We start from the raw sequence: 19,837 nt of genomic DNA on the forward strand, positions 1-19,837 counted from the left end.
TAGAAAAGAAAATGTACAGGAAAAACTAACAACTAATTAGCAGTGTAAAATATCAAAGAATATTTAATAACTATAGTGTTCAAAACATTGTGGTGTTGGCTCAGAAACATACAAAATCAATAAATGGCATAAGAGGAAGAGCCTAGAAGTAGGAAATGCATGTATGCAGCTTGGTGTATAAGGTAGAGATGACATTTTTACATCAAGGAAAAATTCGGCAATTCAACAAGTGGTTTTGAACTACTCTCTTCAAAAATATCAAATATTCTACACAAAAATAAATTTCAGATGTAACAAACACAAAATACTATAAAAGTACTAAAAGATATCACAGAACACTTTTTAAAAAATTAACCCTTTGCCCATTTAGAAAAATAAAGTACAGCTCACTGCTAGCACTCATTTACTTTTACATAAACATGCTCTTTGAGGCTGAAGCAAATCTGATTTTCAATGTAAAAGTAATAAATAAAAACTGTTCTTGGAGTTATTTCCAAACAGAGCTATCATCAGAATCGTCTGAATCATCAGAATTGTCAGTTTCGGAAAAGTCAGATTCATCAAATGAATCTTTGGCCAACAACTGAGAATGATGTTCGTTATCAGCGTGAGAATGCTACGTTTTCTAGGATTTGACATTTTCAGCGATTTTGTAAATAGAAAATATCATTCCTAAAAACCGAATGCTATATATAGAATGTCTTTTGTTTCCGAAGTTGATATACTACAGTGATGCAAAAATAACAACAAAAGTGAGATATTTCATGACAAAGTTATCTCGGGGTCAACACTGCAGCTGCAAGTGCCACCTCTGCGTCCTCACCAAGCAAACGAGAAAAGGGTGAATCATGGAAAGGGGATAAGAGAGGTTGTCTGTGTCTCTAGACGAAAAGGCAAAGAGGGTTGAAGACAAGCAGCCCGAGGCACAGACCCTTGGCCTTTGAGGAAACAGCAGAAGCAGGAAAGCTCCTCTTACCTCTCTCCACCCTGCTCCGCTGAAGCTGGTCCTGAGACCCTTACGGGAGAGGCGCCCTCCCCATGCCCAGAATAAAGGAACATCTTTCTCTCTAAAGACAAGGACACAGAGAAGAATCAGAACATACAGGCCTTCCTAAGTCTCCCTGCTCCCTGGTTTATTACCGCTAGGCCATCCACCCCTGTTGTCCAATCATACGTCCCCATAACTGTTCATCAAACATAAGCATAAAACATACAGGTTTCTCTGTTTCTTCATTTCTAAAGGTTCCCGTGGCATGTTAAACTTACATTAAATAGATATGTCTGCTCTTCTCCTGTTAATCCGCCTTTTGTTACAGGGGCCTCAGCCATGAACCTAGCAATGGGTGAGGAAAATTAAATTTTTCCTTCCCTACGACTGTCATCGATGTCTATGAAATGGTGTCAAAGGCAAAATGAGAGACAAATGGAAGACTAGGAAAAAATAACTTCAACACAACAGAAATAACTTCAAAATAACAGAGAATGGTTCACTATTGAGACATAAAGATTATATTATTATATATACTCTATAATCCAGTAGAAAAATAAGAAAAATTTCTAAGTAGAGAATTAAAAGAAAAACTAATATGTCATTAATGTGAACATTTGTCCAATCTCACTAATAATCTATGAAATACATTATTTTCCCAATAAGTTCAGTAAGACATTTTTTAACGATAACACTCAGTGTTTCTGCGCATGTGGTGAACAGTGATGTTCTGTGGGGATGAAGTGAATGGTGAACAGACATTGTGAGGGTCCCACGTATCCATACGTACATACTCCACAATAGTCTACCTACCTCAGGAATGATGCGGCCTATCAGGGCCTTCCAATAATTACACGCACAAATTAGCAATTAACATTGGTTACCCCTCTAGTCAGAGGTCTCACAATTTCATGGTGCTTTTTTTTTTTTTTTTTTTTTATGCTATATATTCATGAAGCACCAAAGGAAAAAAAAGCCAAATCTCAAATCAAAGTTTTCCTCTTCCAGGAAGACGTTCCTGGTTCACTCTTTGTGCTGTACATTCTCTCTCCAACTGCTACTCCTGCTGGATTTTCTCAATTTCTATGGCGTGAGATGAACCTTGGTTGTTCTTTTTATCCGTGTAAGATTTTTCAGCCCCTTGATCCTTGTCTAGATTCTGTGAGAGCAGGGCTAGTGCTGACTGGCTTGTAATGCTGTGCGGACCACGTGTACATTTTGCATATGCCTTGCAGATAAAAACAGTAATGACTTTCATGTATCCTTAGACTTTGATCAGCTTTCAGATAAACGTAGGAGGGCATTTTCTTTCTCTACCAGTTAGATTAAAGACATCACTCTGGGGAGTAAACACGGGAACACCAAGTGGAAGAATCTTGTGAAGCTGGAAGAAAGAAGGACGTTTAAGTCTTAGAAACCACACTCCTCCACTTAGCAGCAGGTGCCCTCCAGCAAATTACACCCCCTGAACCTCACTTTTGTTATCCGTAAAATGGAAACAGGACTGCCTTTCTCCCTGAGCTAGGACTGGATAACGTGACAGTCACACAGTGCCTGACACAGTACCTGGTGCATGGTATATGCTCAATTAATATGAATTCCCTCCTAGTATACACTCAATTAACGTGAATTCCCTCCTAGTATACACTCAATTAACGTGAATTCCTTCCTAGTATACATTCAATTAACACGAGTTCCCTCCTAGTATACACTCCATTAATATGAATTGCCTCCTAGTATATGCTCAACTAACGTGAATTCCCCCCTTAGTATATGCTTGATTAACATGGACTCCCTCCTGCTACACACTCAGTTAACATGAATTCTCTCCTCTCCCTCAGTTGCTCCTCCATTCCAACCCTGTCATGCTCAGCTTTGCTATTGTGAATAGTGCCACAATAAACATATGTGTGCATGTGTCTTTATAGCAGCATGATTTATAATCCTTTGGGTATATACCCAGTAATGGGATGGCTGGGTCAAATGGTATTTCTAGTTCTAGATCCTTGAGGAATCACCACACTGTCTTCTACAATGGTTGAACTAGTTTACAGTCCCACCGACAGTGTAAAAGTGTTCCTATTTCTCCACATCCTCTCCAGCACCTGTTGTTTCCTGACTTTTTAATGATCGGCATTCTAACTGGTGTGAGATGGTATTTCATTGTGGTTTTGATTTGCATTTCTCTGATGGCCAGTGATGATGAGCATTTTTTTCATGTGTCTGTTGGCTGTGTAAATGTCTTCTTTTGAGAAGTGTCTGTTCATATCCTTTGCCCACTTTTTGATGGGGTTGATTTTTTTCTTGTAAATTTGTTTGAGTTCTTTGTAGATTCTGGATATTATCCCTTCGTCAGATAGGTTGACCACAAAAATTTTCTCCCATTCTGTAGGTTGCCTGTTCACTCTGATGGTAGTTTCTTTTGCTGTGCAGAAGCTCTTTAGTTCAATTAGATCCCATTTAGATCAATTTTGGCTTCTATCGCCATTGCTTTTGGTGTTTTAGACATGAAGTCCTTGCCCATGCCTATGTCCTGAATGGTATTGCCTAGGTTTTCTTGCAGGGTTTTTATGGTTTTGGGTCTAACATTTAAGTCTGTAATCCATCTTGAATTAATTTTTGTATAAGGTGTAAGGAAGGGATCCAGTTTCAACTTTCTACATATGGCTAACTAGTTTTCCTAGCACCATTTATTAAACAGGGAATCCTTTCCACATTTCTTGTTTTTGTCAGGTTTGTCAAAGATCAGATGATTGTAGATGTGTGGTATTATTTCTGAGGGCTCTGTTCTGTTCCATTGGTCTGTATCTCTGTTTTGGTACCAGTACCATGCTGTTTTGGTTACTGTAGCCTTGTAGTATAGTTTGAAGTCAGGTAGCATGATGCCTCCAGCTTTGTTCTTTTGGCTTAGGATTGTCTTGGCAATGTGGGCTCTTTTTTGGTTCCATATGAACTTTAAAGTAGTTTTTTTCAATTCTGTGAAGAAAGTCCTTGGTAGCTTAATGGGGATGGCATTGAATCTATAAATTACCTTGGGCAGTGTGGCCATGTTCACGATATTGATTCTTCCTATCCATGAGCATGGAATGTTCTTCCATTTGTTTGTGTCCTCTTTCATTTCGTTGAGCAGTGGTTTGTAATACTCCTTGAAGAGGTCCTTCGCATCCCTTGTAAGTTGGATTCCTAGATATTTTATTCTCTTTGAAGCAATTGTGAATGGGAGTTCACTCATGATTTGGCTCTCTGTTGTCTGTTACTGGTGTATAAGAATGCTTGTGATTTTTGCACATTGATTTTGTATCCTGAGACTGCTGAAGTTGCGTATCAGCTTAAGGAGATTTTGGGCTGAGACAATGGGGTTTTCTGAATATACAATCATGTCATCTGCAAACAGGGACAATTTGACTTCCTCTTTTCCTAATTGAATACCCTTTATTTCTTTCTCCTGCTTGATTGCCCTGGCCAGCACTTCCAACATTATGTTGAATAGGAGTGGTGAGAGAGGGCATCCCTGTCTTGTGCCAGTTTTCAAAGGGAATGCTTCCAGTTTTTGCCCATTCAGTATGATATTGGCTTTGGGTTTGTCATAAATAGCTCTTATTATTTTGAGATATGTCCCATCAATGCCAAATTTATTGAGAGTTTTTAGCATGAAGGGCTGCTGAATTTTGTCAAAGGTCTTTTCTGCATCTACTGAGACAATCGTGTGGTTTTTGTCTTTGGTTCTGTTTATATGCTGGGTTGCATTTATTGATTTGCATATGTTGAACCAGCCTTACATCCCAGGGATGAAGCCCACTTGATCATGGTGGATAAGTCTTTTGATGTGCTGCTGGATTCGGTTTGCCAGTATTTTATTGAGGATTTTTGCATCGATGTTCATTAGGGATATTGGTCTAAAATGCTCTTTTTTTGTTGTGTCTCTGCCAGGTTTTGGTATCAGGATGATGCTGGCCTCATAAAATGAGTTAGGGAGGATTCCCTCTTTTTCTATTGATTGGAATAGTTTCAGAAGGAATGGTGCCAGCTCCTCCTTGTACCTCTGGTAGAATTCAGCTGTGAATCCGTCTGGTCCTGGACTTTTTTGGTTGGTAGGCTATTAATTATTGCCTCAATTTCAGAGCCTGTTATTGGTCTATTCAGGGATTCAACTTATTCCTGGTTTAGACTTGGGAGGGTGTGTGTGTCCAGGAGTGTTTCCATTTCTTCTAGATTTTCCAGTTTATTTGCATAGAGGTGTTTATACTATTCTCTGATGGTAGTCTGTATTTCTGTGGGATCGGTGGTGATATCCCCTGTATCAGTTTTTATTTTGTCTATTTGATTCTTCTCTCTTTTCTCATTAGTCTTGTTAGTGGTCTATTAATTTTGTTGATCTTTTCAAAAAACCAGCTCCTGGGTTCATTGATTATTTGAAGGGTTTTTTATGTCTCTATCTCCTTCAGTACTGCCCTGATCTTAGTTATTTCTTGCCTTCTGCTAGCTTTTGAATGTGTTTGCTCTTGCTTCTCTAGTTCTTTTAATTATGATGTTAGGGTGTCAATTTTAGATCTTTCCTGCTTTCTCTTGTGGGCATTTAGTGCTATAAATTTCCCTCTCCACACTGCTTTAAATGTGTCCCAGAGATTCTGGTATATTGTGTCTTTGTTCTCATTGGTTTCAAAGAACATCTTTATTTCTGCCTTCATTTCGTTATGTACCCAGTAGTCATTCAGGAGCAGGTTGCTCAGTTTCCATGTAGTTGAGTGGTTTTGAGTTAGTTTCTTAATCCTGAGTTCTAGTTTTATTGCACTGTGGTCTGAGAGACAGTTTGTTATAATTTCTGTTCTTTTACATTTGCTGAGGAGTGCTTTACTTCCAACTATGTGGTCAGTTTTGGAATAAGTGTGATGTGGTGCTGAGAAGAATGTATATTCTGTTGATTTGGGGTGGAGAGTCCTGTAGATGTCTATTAAGTCCGCTTGGTGCAGAGTTGAGTTCAATTCCTGGATATCCTTGTTAACTTTCTGTCTCATTGATCTGTCTAATGTTGACAGTGGGGTATTAAAGTCTCTCATTATTATTGTATTGGAGTCTAAGTCTCTTTGTAGGTCTCTAAGGACTTGCTTTATGAATCTGGGTGCTCCTGTATTGGGTGCATATATATTTAGGATAGTTAGCTCTTCTTGTTGAATTGATCCCTTTACCATTGTGTAATGCTTCTTTGTCTCTTTTGATCTTTGTTGGTTTAAAGTCTGTTTTATCAGAGACTAGGATTGCAATCCCTGCCTTTTTTTGTTTTCCGTTTGCTTGGTAGATCTTCCTCCATCCCTTTATTTTGAGCCTATGTGTGTCTCTGCAAGTGAGATGGGTCTCCTGAATACAGCACACTGATGGGTCTTGACTCTTTATCCAGTTTGCCAGTCTGTGTCTTTTAATTGGAGCATTTCGCACATTTACATTTAAGGTTAATATTGTTATGTGTGAATTTTTTCCGTCATTATGATGTTAGCTGATTATTTTGCTCATTAGTTGATGCAGTTTCTTCCTAGCATAGATGATCTTTACAATTTGGCATGTTTTTGCAGTGGCTGATACTGGTTGCTCCTTTCCGTGTTTAGTGCTTCCTTCAGGAGCTCTTGTAGGGCAGGCCTGGTGGTGACAAAATCTCTCAGCATTTGCTAGTCTTTAAAGGATTTTATTTCTCCTTCACTTATGAAGCTTAGTTTGGCTGGATATGAAATTCTGGGTTGAAAATTCTTTTCTTTAAGAATGTTGAATATTGGCCCCCACTCTCTTCTGACAGCCATTAACTTTTAACAGACTACCACTTGTTGAGTTTGGTCTTGTAACAAGGAAAAGTACTAACAATTATTCTGCAAAGGCTATTAACTACTCCTTTGCTGATTACATATTTATGCAAGACTGAATTTTCTTCATTTACTTCAACTAAAATGACACATTGCAACAGGGTGAAGGCAGAAGAAGGATGGGAGTCCAACTGTCTTTATTAAGTCAGACACAGAATAAATTTGCAAAAATGTAAAGCAATGCCACTCTCCACACTCCTCACTTTTTGTTTGAGGAAATATAGCTATCTTTTAGGAAAAAAATGTTAATTACCATAAAATGGGCTTATTATTATAATTTGTAAATGAATTAATAATTTAATATTTAAATATTTTGTTTTAATTTCTAACATGGTATCAACGGATGTAACCCACGGAAACAAAATCTCTTTGGGGTTCTCAATAATTTTTAAGAGTATAAAGGACTCTGAGATGAAATCAATGGAGAACTGCTAACATAAGTTATTTCACTCTTTGGACCAGATTCATTCTGAAAATGAACTTCATTATAATCCAGCAAAATATTTCAGAAAAGCTCCACTTGCCTGACTTAAGCCTCTGCTAAGAGCATTGAGCCCTGAATTCCTGATGGAGTCTTGTATATCCAACATTGCTGACAATTACATCCACAATGAAGGACATCTGCACAAGGTAGATGCTTGATAAATACCTTATGTGTGTATTAAGGATGCTGGAGCACACTGCCTTGGTGTGAATACCAAATCTGCTACTTACTAGCTGTGTGACCTTAGCAAGTTGCTAACCCTCTCTGAGTCCCAGAGTGTTCACCTGTAGCATAAACATGTATCTTCCTCATAGGGCTGCTGTGAGCACCAATGAATTAGTATGCAGTTAAGCGAACAAACAAACTCTGTACAATACTTTAAAGAGGTTTATTCTGAGCCAGTGTGAATTACCACAGCCAGGGAAAGCACAAACCCAAGAAGCCTAAGTTGTGCCAAGGTGGTCTAGTTAGTTTGATTTTATATGTTTCAAGGAGGCAGGAGTTACAGGCAAAGACATAAATCAATATGTGGAGGTATACATTGGCTTGGCCCAAAAAGACAGGATATCTTGAGGCAGGGGCTTATAAGTCACAGTTAGATTCTGAGATTCTCTAATTGGCAATTGGTTAAAGGAAAAAGATTTTGTCCAAACACTTGGAGTTAGCAGAAAGGAATGTTTAAGTTAAGAAAGTCTAGCTTGGTGATGTGGCTCATGCCTGTAATCTCAGCACTTTGGGAGGCTGAGGCGAGCAAACCTGTTAAGCCCAGGAGTTTGAGATCAGCCTGGGCAACACAGCTAAACCCCATCTCTACAAAAAATACAAAAAATTCGCCCAGCAGTGTGGCGCATGCCTGCAGTTCCAGAGACTCAGGAAAGTGAGATGGGAGGATAACCTGAGCTTGGGAGGTCAAGGCTGCAGTGACCCATTATCTTGCCACTGCACTCCAACCTGGGTGACACAGTGAGGCCCTGTCTTAGAAAAGAAAAAGATAAGGAGGTCTGTGAATCATAGAGCCAGCCACAGCACACCGGGTGAAAGCGATCTCTTGGGTAGAACTGATGGCCTACGGGTGCAACTTCACCCTCGTCTCAAATGGCCTCGGGTCCTGGTTATAATCTGGCATCTTAGTGCCACAAAGAGTGTGTTCTGTCAGCCTTATGGTATCTGTTTTAGCATTAATGCTGGTCAGTCGTGCCTAAATTCCAAAACAGACGGGGCAAAATGAGGTGCATCTGACCTCCCTTCCCATCATGGCTGAGAACTCAGGTTTTCAGGTTTCTCTGGGGGGTCCCCTTGGCCAAGATGGGGTCTGTTCAGTTGGGGGTTGGGGGTTAGGGCATTATAGTTCTAGTGCACAGTGTAAAGACTCTGGCAGGCCTTGTAAGCACTAGGAAAGTGTTTGCTGATGCTGTTCTGACACAAAGGAGCACAGGGCTGCTTGCTGCGGTGTCTCAAGCCCTGAAATCCTATTAGCCCCACATTGACGACTGTGCTTCCTAGGCACTTACTCCTCTCCAGGCCATGTACTAAGGTGCTTTATTTGAAGCACCTCATTTAATTATTGTAATAATAAACACAAGCTGGGACTGGAGCTCAGTCTGGTTGCTCTCACCTGCCCTCTGTGCAGGACTCAGAGAAGGACCCAGGGTTGAATTTGCTGATGGACAGAGCAGGTTTGGAATGAATGTACAGCTCTGTGTGCATAGAACTAGTTCTCCTTCATTCGCTTTAAGCCTCCCTCCTAGTTAAAAGACATCAGTAATCATTACTTAGTTACTTGTCTCATTCCTATATTTATTCATTGAACAAATATTCGTAGCACCCACAACCAGGTGCTGGGTTCAAAGGATGAGTAAGACAGAGTTCCCGCCCTCAAGATAGTTACCATGGACCAGTGTGCAGGTGGATTAACTTGGAATGTTACATACTGTCACAAAAATAAGAATACAGTACTCTAAGGGCAGAGAGTGCAGGGAAACTCACCCAACCTCACAGAAATCCAGGAAGGGCTCACCAAAGAAGGGCAATATGAAATGGGTTTTGAGGGATGAGTAGGAGTTTGGTGGCTTAGAAAGGGAGCTGCCATATTGGCTGCCAGGAAATAGGTGATCAGCATGGAAAGGAACAGGGGGTAGGTTGCAGGATGGATAGAGCTGAGTCATTGACTTGCTACATTTCTGCCAGCCTCCCTCTTCCCAAAGCAGTGACTCTCTCTTACCTCAGCTGTAGACTTATGTTATTACAACAGGCAATAAATTAATACCACTGACTTCATTTACATCAAGTTTTCTATGGAGACACGAGCAATTTGCAAATTCACAATCACAGGTGGTTCAATTTTTGTTTACAATTGTTCTTTCTTAGCTTTTACTCCACTACAAACTAAATACGAGGGTTTTATAATTAGGTTTGTCTAGATCTAATACCACAATGTTCTCAAGAACTTCCTCTCATTCTACCTACATCCCAACTAAACACATCTAGGAGACCTTCGGCTTCAGGAGGGTCTTTCCCCTCCGTAAAGGCAAGTTTGTCTTTCTTCACATGGCCGACAGAGTCCTAGGATTACCAGCCAAAGGCCAGGGAAAAAAGGGCCTCATTGTCTTTTCAAACCCCTGTCACTCTTTGTTCAACATAAATTTGAATGTACATTAATACAGAGGCAGGGGCCAGGGGCAGAAAATGGAGATTAGGGAAAGGAAAAAAAAAAAAAAAAACCTTTGCAAAATGATTTAAATTTTATTCCTGCAGTTTTTGTTTTGACCACAAATGTTCCCACATAAAGATAAAGAACAAATTCTCTTGTGAAACAAAAGATTTAGAAAAATAGAACATAAAACCTGGAAATATAAACAACTTTTACATGCTCGGAAACTTCCTCAGGGTACAACTTCTCACTTTTGGTGAAAAGATGTCTAAATAGAAACATCATTCCTGAACCAATGATTCTTTCCAGGGAAGAAATTGGCTGGTTTTCAAGTTTGGCCTTTCCCAATGACTCACCAGATGATGTGTAATTGTACTATACGATTTGATGGTTTTTTCTTTAACATATCAAAACATGTACCATTTTAAAGTTAACTATCTTTGTGTCCTGTGATTACGCCAAGAAGTAGTGATTGCAGATGAAGCTCAGGATAGGAAGGAGGTCGGTTCGGGAGAGATCGGTCAACGGCTGCGTTCCCTGCATTAAGTTATGGACATTGAAATGATAAATGCTTCTCGGCTGTTGTTTTAGTGCCTTCCTTTGGTAAACCCCGTTTGATTGGCATGAACAGTATTAGGTAAAACAGACTGAAGTTGCCGTGCCAATATTTTCGTGACTATTTTGCAATCGGCGTTAATCAATGAGATGGGACTGTAATTGCTGCAATTTCCCGTGTCTCTTGCTGGCTCCAGAATCACGGATCTAATAGCGCTCCTAAGAGTTTCTGACAATCTGCTATTCACAAATGCTGTATGAAATATACCACATGAAACTGTACCCCAGCACTCCATCTTTTTTTCAAACTCCTCCTAGAATCCTGAAGTCCCGGGGTGCCAGGGCCCCACGAGGAAGCCGTCTCGCCACATTCCTCCCCGAGCTCCCCGGTAGAACGTCTCCTTGAAAGCCATGTTGGGATTTTGGCCTCATGGCCTCATCACATTTCATGAATTCAACTTCATTTTGGAAATTTTTCAATCACTTTGGTGACATTGACAATTTTCCATTTCATTATAATGCGACAAAATTCAAGCACCTGCTTTGCTTTTCAAAATGTAAATCTACTGAAAAATCAGAGAAAAAGCAGGTGTTCTACCTTAATTGACAGAATTGAATCTCCTATCAGAAAACAAGCCTCCAAATCAAAACAGAGATTCCAAAGTACCCACCGAGGCTGGGGGAATGAGGCTCGAGCCCATCGCTGAAGTCGATTTGGGGCACCAAAGAGATGCCTTCCCAGAAGACGGGTTTTAAGCCTAAGGAACAACAGGGTGTTAGATCAGAAATGAAACAGAAGCGACTCCTCCACGCCTAAAAGAAGAATCCAGTGAAACATGGACATCAATGACGCACACGCTGCCCCTTCAGCATATTTGTGTCTGAGATGCGGGGCTGTCAGTGGCCTTCAAGCAAACTGAGCTTGGAATCAGGTGCAGAAATTCTATTCCATGGAGAAAAATGCTTCCTGGAAAACTTAATTGTGCTTTTAACTTTTTTCACCCCTTAAATTCACAGAAGACTCTGTACGACTTTAAGAAGATTTTTCCTATCCTAATTCCCTGGCAATCTCCTCTTGCAAATGTCAGTGTTATTCAGCCTGACTAACCCCAGCAATTTCATCTTTCTGCTCTCAAACTGCCAAACAAAGATTCTTCTATTTCATTATTCAAAATATTAAGTGAAGCTCAAAAGCCACAATGATAGACTTTGGGGTAAAGAAATATTGCTCTGTCTGTCAAAAAAGCTGCAAGTTATTTCATTACATAAAATAGTACTTAGGGCATCTAAACCATCAATTCTCGAAGAACAGAAAGGGTATGGCTAAATCAAATCCCAATCATCCATTTTCATCAAATGCATGCTTCATCACCCATCAACCATTTTACCAGAACTTAAAAAAATAATGTAATTAACTACTCTAATTTTATTTCTCCAGCTGCTGTTCCTATTTGGGTAAAGTTGCTAACGAATAAACTTGGTGAAAATACTGACAAGTCAGAAAGGAATGGAAATCGATGTGCAATTCACAACTGTATAATTTCTACCTGAATAATTTAAAGTTAAGTGTAACTTTTTCCCACACGAGGCATTTGTATTCCCAGCCTTGTCAGAGCAGAATATGTTCGTGTTTGTTAAGGACAAGAAAGGAGTCAGAAAATGCTGCAACATGGCTGGCACCACGCAGGAGCTGGACTCAGAGTTTATTCACCCTGAACTGGTAAATATTTAACCTCTGTGTTTCAGTTTCAACTGGGAGAAAAAGGTGATATCATACTTACCTTGCCAGTTTATGATAAAGATCAGGACATCGCCCAAGGGATGTACATTATGTGTTGAAGACTCAGGAAGGACACATCCCTGCTTCCTACCCAAACCATAGCTGCGACAAATGTATGTATTGAAAATCGCCCCTACCAAAAATGCGCTTTGCAAGTGTCAATTTAAAACTAAGTCAGGAAACCTAAACCTACATATGCCAACATCCCAAATTCCATATTAACAGCTGTGGATGCCCTGTCTACAAGAGGCAGGGGCAGGGCAGCTCCAGGGTGTCACCGTGCCCTGGGCTTACCCCCTTTAGAAATAGGAAATCACCACCCCCCACCTGACAAGCAGAACTACCAAGAGGCTTTGAGGCTGGACCCCTAATAAAGAAATCATTTGTCAATGCTTATGTAATTTGCACCAAGCAGACTGTGTGATTTCCAGTCCTACAGTATCTCATCCCGGTGCCGTTGACAACACCTGATCAACGGTCCTTGCAAAGCTGGCACGTGCCCTAGGGGGCATTTAAAAATGAGCTGGGCTGCTTTGGACTGTCCCGACAGCTGGGCTCACTCTGGCACTTGGCCATAGGGACCCAGGATATTAAATGTTCCTCAGTGTCCGCAGAGTCACATGAGCAAGACCTGCCCCTGTTCTTGTGTGACTTCCAAATACTCTATGAGACATTCATGTAAGTGCAGGTCTAGGCAGAATTCTTCATCTCAATGTGCACCAAATTTTTCGGAAAATCAACTACCAGGAGAGGTAAGGGGAAATTGCATTTGACTTTGAAAACTGACAGTGGGTTGCTTACCATCTCGGGAAAATCAGCAGCAATTCTGTGTGGTGTTTGGGTCCGCAGGGAGGTGCACCTCCGTGGGTCCCCTGGATCCTCACAGGGAACTGACTCAAAGCCTGGTGTTGCACTGACCTCTCATTCCAACCACACCTTCTGCAGAGCTGTGCCAAGCATTTATATTGGAAAATACGCATGATTTTATGTAAATTACCTTCCTTTTCTCTTTTATAATCGAGTTAGGGCATTATGTTGTTGTTGTTGTTGTTGTTTTGAAATTATATGTGCAGGTTTATTATTTAAATTTATTTTTAATTGAAAAATAAAAATTGTATGTATTTATTATGTACAACATGCAGTTTTGAAGTACATATAGATTGTAGAATGGCTAAATTGAGCCAATTAGCATATGCATGCCCTCACATATTCATCTTTTTTTGTGATCAAAATGGCATAGATAAAATCTATTCTCTTAGCAATTTTCAAGAAAACAATATGTTGTTATTTACTACATAATAGTAGTTCTTTCTTTTTAACTGAAATTTTGTGTTCTTTGATCAACCTCTCCCCATTCCTCCCCTCACAATAACTCATATAATAACACACATAGGTCAATGCTATGATAATCTCTGTTTCACAAATGTGAAAAGGGAGATGCAGTTAAGCTTCGGTTCCCAAAAATGCACCTTCATCTGGGGCTGGGGAAGGTTAAGTTTTAGCCATGCAGGAAAAGCAGGGCTTAGCACAGGGGCACAGTGGCCCCCACGTCTGCTAAGGCAGCGGTGCCACGGAGCCACGCATTGCTCACTGTGTGTCCTGTGGCTGGTGGGACAGCCACTCTCTGGCTTTAGTTTTCCCACCTATAACTGGGAATGGAGACAGCTACACAGCAAACATAAACTGAGCAGAGCATGCCACACACAGGCGCCGCAGTCCACGGCTTTTCTCTATTGATTGAGTTAAGACTCACAAGCACCCTGGGAGGTAGGCAGTATGAAGTTCCTGATTTTACAGATATGGAAATTGAGTGGGAGAGAAGTAAATAAGTTAATGGGGTAGCTGTGCAGATGGCCTTATAAAATGCATGAAGCAATGCTTAGCGCTGGGCTGGCTCACCCGTTACAACGCATCTTATCCTAGCTTTGACGGCATCACTGCCTCCCATTCTGAGCCCTGGCTTACCCTGTTCCACACAGGCTGGACGTATTACTTCATTTTCAAGCCTGAATTTTTCAGGGTGTGATAATCACCCACCCTGGGATTTTGGAATTGCCTTGTTTACCTCTCAGGGCAGGGCAAGGATCCACTCATTGAAAGCCCACAGCGATGGGCCTGGCACCTGCCAGAAACGCGATGAGTTGGAATCACAGTGACTGTTGTAGCTTCCATGGCCGTGCTCATCTCGGAGCAGGTGCTAACCCCCAGCATTGGCCGAGTAGAAATATGCAAACCCCACGGCTTGCTTTCTATCCTTCAAGACAGCCCAGAGAGGAAAGAGGCCAGCACTCTACATTCTGATGTTGGCAAAAAAAAAGCCTTGATTTTCAACGATACCCATTGTTTACTAAGTGCCTCCTATGTGCACTGTCAGGGGAGGCTTGGAAAACAAATGACATTATTAATATTTGTCTTTACGCAAAAAAAAAAAAAAATCACCTTTGGAAAAAACAGCAGCATAGACTGAACTTGTTTTGACTTGAGAATATGAAGGCACGCTGGGTGAGTTAGTCACGTTTCTTTTCTTGCTATGATTTACTATGAGCCCTAATTTACATCATCGTTCAGGGGGAATCCCTATTTTACACAATCATATGAACACCCCTGTTCCCATGGCCCTGCTAGAAAACCCATCCAGACACACCCTGGCAAGGATGAACAACTGCACGTTCACTCTGCATGGAAGGAGCGTTGCTGTTTTCTACTGGCACTAAAAAGAGGAAGGTGCGGAAACGGTGTCCTGTGAATTCCATCCAGAATTCACTTTGCTTAAGGGCGATGACGATTCAATCCACGGATTAAAGACCGCTAGGTTGCTTTCGAGAATCATTTTTAGCTCATTCTGTATCTCATTGTATTTCCCAATCTGGCACCGTGAACCATAAATAATCCTATCATTTATTAATTACATTTCCTAACCTAGTCAAGAAGAACCCTGCAGTGTGGAGCAGCGAATCATGAATGAATGGTTCATTGAAAAGCAACTCTTATTGCCAAGTAGTTGTAAATTAGGGTGTGATAATTACCCACTTTAACCTTTTTAAACAGGTTCCTCTAAAAAGCTCCAAGATGGATGTTTTATTATAGCAACTTTGACCTCCAACACACGACAACACAATTAGTTTTGCACCCTGACAAAGGGATGCTTTGATTAAAATCTGGTATACCACATTATTACAAGGTATTATCTGCATAGGTATTGAATGTGGGTGGACACACACGCACGCATTATACATATACAATATTCACATATTACGTTCCACATCTATTTGAAGTATAGATCTAGCTAAGTCAAAAATAATGACTACGTGAGAACTGTAATTACAGAAAAGGAGCCAGCTCCATCATCACAAACCATTATGAGTGGCGCTCCTGTGGAGTGTGCTGTCCCCTGCATCCTAACCCCACTAAACATCTCAGCTAATGCCACACAAATTGCAGAGACGCCACAATGCAATGGGATCTGCTCAGCCCACGCATCACAACCAGGACCCAACACTGCCTTTCGGAGGCCCAGAGTCCCATGGTCCAGTGTAGATAGGATTGAAGTCACAGCCTTCCAGAGGCCCAGAGTCCCATCATCCAGTGTAGACAGGACTACAGTCCTGAGACTCCATGGCACTCAATCTCAATGCTTTTTCGAATCCTCCCCCTGCCTTCACTGGGTTGCCTCATCCTTGACAAAGTGTTATGCTCACTTCCAAGCCCAGAGCAGGAGAGCTAGTGCTTCCATTCCTTCAGCTGCCTCAGTTCCCCAACCCCACTCCCCACACCACACTCTGCCCCACATCTACTTACACTTTGCTTAAAAAACCCTCCCCCAAGGCCTACTATTTATTTTATGAAATGGTGAAATCAAAGCAGAACATGCTAAAGCCTGTGGAATAGGAGTGAGAGGAAATCAGTCTACGGAGGGCCCCAGGAGGAGAGGCTTGCAGAGGAGGAAGACTGAGATGAGAGCCTGCAGGAGCTGAGGTCCACCCCTAGCTCTTCCAGGAGCAGTGCCTGGCTTCAGGGTAGGTCCCGCTCAGCCAGCCCCAGAGCCACTCGAGACCTCCTGTCTGGTCTTTTCTTACTAAGAGGGGAGGATTGGGTTTGTTTTGTTTGTTTTTAAGAAGTCAAAGGAGGGCTTGAGTTTCATAGCCTTTACCTGAATGATAGGTGTATTTGTCCGTTTTCACATTGCTATGAAGAATTACCTGAGACTGGGCAATTTATAAAGAAAAGAGGTTTAATTGGCTCACAGTTCCACAGCCCGTACAGGAAGCACGGCTGAGAGGCCTCAGGAAATTTACAATCATGGTAGAAGGTGAAGGGGAAGCAGGTGCATCTAACGTGGCTGGAGCAGGAGGAAGAGAGCAAAGAGGGAGGTGCCACACACTTGTAAACAACCAGATCTCCTGAGAACTCACTCACTATCACGAGAAGAGCAAGGGGGAAATCTGCCTTCATGATCCAGTCAGTTCCCACCCAGCCCCTCCTCCAACATTGGGGATTACAATTCCAGTTGAGATTTGGGTGAGGACACTGAGCCAAACCATATGAATAGGGGGAAAATATCCAAAAACTGAACAAATGTAGTAGGAGCGTGAGTTGAAAACCAGACAGGATACAAGAAAGTAAGCACCCAGGGGAGCCCCAGCTTTCGCTGGGCACAGAGCGCAGCAGGATGAGAAAAATCGCACCTAGCTCTCCGGGGGGTGAAAGTGGTACCACCACCCAAACATAGGAAAATGCCCTCCTGACACCTCACCCACGAACAAACCTGTGTCAGGAGAAACCGAGGCCAGCCCTTGCACGCGAACGCTGAGGCTGAGGCAGCTGAGGACCCGCAGGCGCAGGAGGAGCGCACGCACGCAGGACCGGCCGAGGCACCCCTCAGACTTCCCTGTTTGGAAAAGCAACTTGGGAAAGTATTAGGAGCCTTGAACGTGCTCGTATCTCCTGTCACAGCAGCTTCGCTTCTGAAGATCCACTCTTAGAAAATAATCCTTGATTCAAAGCGGTTCACTGTGTGATGATTATAATACCACAAACCACGTTAAGCGACTGAGTGCCCAGTCATAAAGCTGGGATAAGGGAATTCCACTGCAATGACATCCAGAAAGTTCTCCAGCATTGTTGACCGAGAGCTTTAGTGACGTGGGAAGACGTCTCCTGGAATGCGCTCATTCCATAACGCTCTAAGAAGGAACCAGGACACCAAAGCGAGGATCTTGGCACTGCAGAGTCACAATCCCAGAAAGAGAAATAGACCCTTCTCTTTTCTCTAGATGCTGCAGCCGCGTCCACCATCACCGCGGAGTGCTCCTGCCAAGCCGTACTTCATCGGTATCATAACCAGAATGACATTTAATATAAGAAAATACGTTTTATTTTAAAAAGGGATCACGTACGTCTACAAGCAAAAGATCCAGAAGCAGCCACTGTATACATTTTTACCCTTCAACTTTTGACGTTAACAAAAAGCACAGTTGTTAGGCAAATGTATTAACCGGTCCGTTCACAAGGATTTTAGCAGCAACATCTATGCAGATAATACCTTATAATAATGTGGTATACCAGATTTTAAACAAAGCATCGCCATGTCAGGATGCAAAACTAATTGTGGTGTTGTGTGTTGGAGGCCAAAGTTGCTGTAATAAAACGTATGTGGTGGCACAGCTATGAGGCACACCAAGTTGTGTGAATGTGGGTGTGCTTCTATGCATATGTTTGTGTATACGCATACTTCTGTGTGTTTATCTCTGCTAATGTTTATCTCTGTATATATACATTGTGTGTGTATATATATATGTGTTAATATATGTATGTGTATATGTTTATGTGCATGCGTTCCAGATTCTTCCCTCAGCTTCCAGCTACATAATTTCAGAAACTAAGCTTTCCATCTAAATTTGTGATTTCATTGCCTGGGTAATTGATATGGTTTGGATTCGTGTCCCCACTCAAATCTTATCTCAAATTATAATCCCCAATGATAGAGGAGGGACCTGGTGAGAAGTGATTGGATCACGGAGGCAGGTTTCCCCTTCCTGTTCCGGTGATGGTGAGTTCTCGCAAGATCTGGTTGTTTAACAGTGTGTAGCACTTCCCCCTTCACTCTATTCCTCCTGCTCTGGCCATGTGGAATATGTACCTGCTTCCGCATTGCCTTCTGCCATGACGGTAAGTTTTCTGAGGCCTCACCAGCCATGCTTCCTGTTCACTTGTGGAACTATGAGTCAATTAAGCCTCTTTTCCTTATAAATTACCCAGTTTCAGGTAGTTCTTTACAACAATGTGAGAACACACTAGTACAGTAATGGTATTTACTACTGAATGAATGGGAATTTAAAAAAACACAAAAAGTTAGAACCTGAATAGTTGTACTAGTCCTGTACAGGTTGATACAGTCCACTTAATTTTTTTAATTTTGAAATAATTTTTATACCTACTGCTTAAAAAATGCATTACTGAGGATTTGGAAGTTTATTCTGTTGGTATTTTGATATGATGGTCAAGTTAATTAACATGTAAGGAATTCTTTGTCTCCATGTCTAGAAGCAGGGCACTGAAGGGAATGCCTCCTGGTGTAAAAATCCACTGGAACTTTGATTAAACTTTTTTCAATATTGTTACTTTTGACTTAATTAAAGCACAGAATCTCCAGTCTAAAGGAACATTTTGAGAAAGTTTAAAAACAACAAAATAGAAGAATTTGCAATGGAATAAATATATTTTTAGCCTAAATAGCAGTCGACATTTCAGACAACACTATTATATCATCAGTAGCTTTCTTCTTTACCCATCGGGGGGTCTGTAATTATGTCCTAATTCATATTTAATTGTTTCATCTGAAGACTATTATCTCATTTCTTCATGATTGTCTTATTCTGGCTGTTTATATTTTTTCCTATTCTCAATGTCATAATTTTCAGACTAAAATATTGAGCTTAGAAAATATTAGTTTTGTTATAGTTGATATATGTATATGATTTAATTTTTAACTTTTTAAGAAAGTCAAAATATAATAAGAAATGTCTTGTGTCTTAACTATAGATTCCATCTGAATGCTTTAAAATGTCATCTTGCATAGGGTTATGTATAGCTGTAGTTCCTTGTATAGCAAATATTAAACACTTTTTTACAGGGTATGCTGTTTAACTACTATTATAAATATTTCCAAATAAAAGAATAGGAGAAATTGACAGACACCCTACAGAAACTATAGTTTCTTGTGCATACCGGAAAACTAAAACCCAACATTTCCCCTGAGAAGTCAAAGCTCAGTTGAAATAGCCTTCTTCTTTGGTGAGTAGTCGTTTCAAAATTGTAACGTGAATATTTTTATACAATCATTTTGTGAAATGCAGAAGGACCATTAGCCCACAGTTTGACCTTTGTTTAGACCTAACACTGGAGGAAAGTGAGCTTCAATGAGGGAGAGAATTGCTGCCTTCTGGGTGAGAAAGTTTGATGAAGAGGGAGTGTTTCCTTTCGGGTTCTGGAGCATCTGGCTGAGGCTGAGGTCATGGGATTGATCCATGCA

At 41.1% G+C, this 19,837-nt stretch overlaps 1 protein-coding gene across 9 annotated transcripts in view; it reads right to left on the reverse strand.

Moving 5' to 3' along the window:
• The window catches only part of LOC105485285 (homeobox-like protein HDP1), a 454,750-nt gene that overhangs the window by 241,000 nt on the left and 193,913 nt on the right, over window positions 1–19,837 (reverse strand). For 3 of the 9 annotated variants that reach the window (XM_071081013.1, XM_071081012.1, XM_071081015.1), the window contains exon 1: window positions 17,072–19,369. The exons of 1 other annotated variant lie outside the window; for it this stretch is intronic. The gene's annotated coding sequence lies outside the window, so the exon portion shown is untranslated. Of the gene's footprint in view, window positions 1–17,071; window positions 19,370–19,837 lie in introns of those variants that run through there. 5 more of the 9 variants (XR_011614573.1, XR_011614572.1, XR_011614576.1 and 2 more) reach the window with 5 other exon arrangements.

The sequence above is a fragment of the Macaca nemestrina genome, chromosome 16, assembly GCF_043159975.1.
Source record: "Macaca nemestrina isolate mMacNem1 chromosome 16, mMacNem.hap1, whole genome shotgun sequence".
NCBI classification, from domain to species: domain Eukaryota; kingdom Metazoa; phylum Chordata; class Mammalia; order Primates; family Cercopithecidae; genus Macaca; species Macaca nemestrina.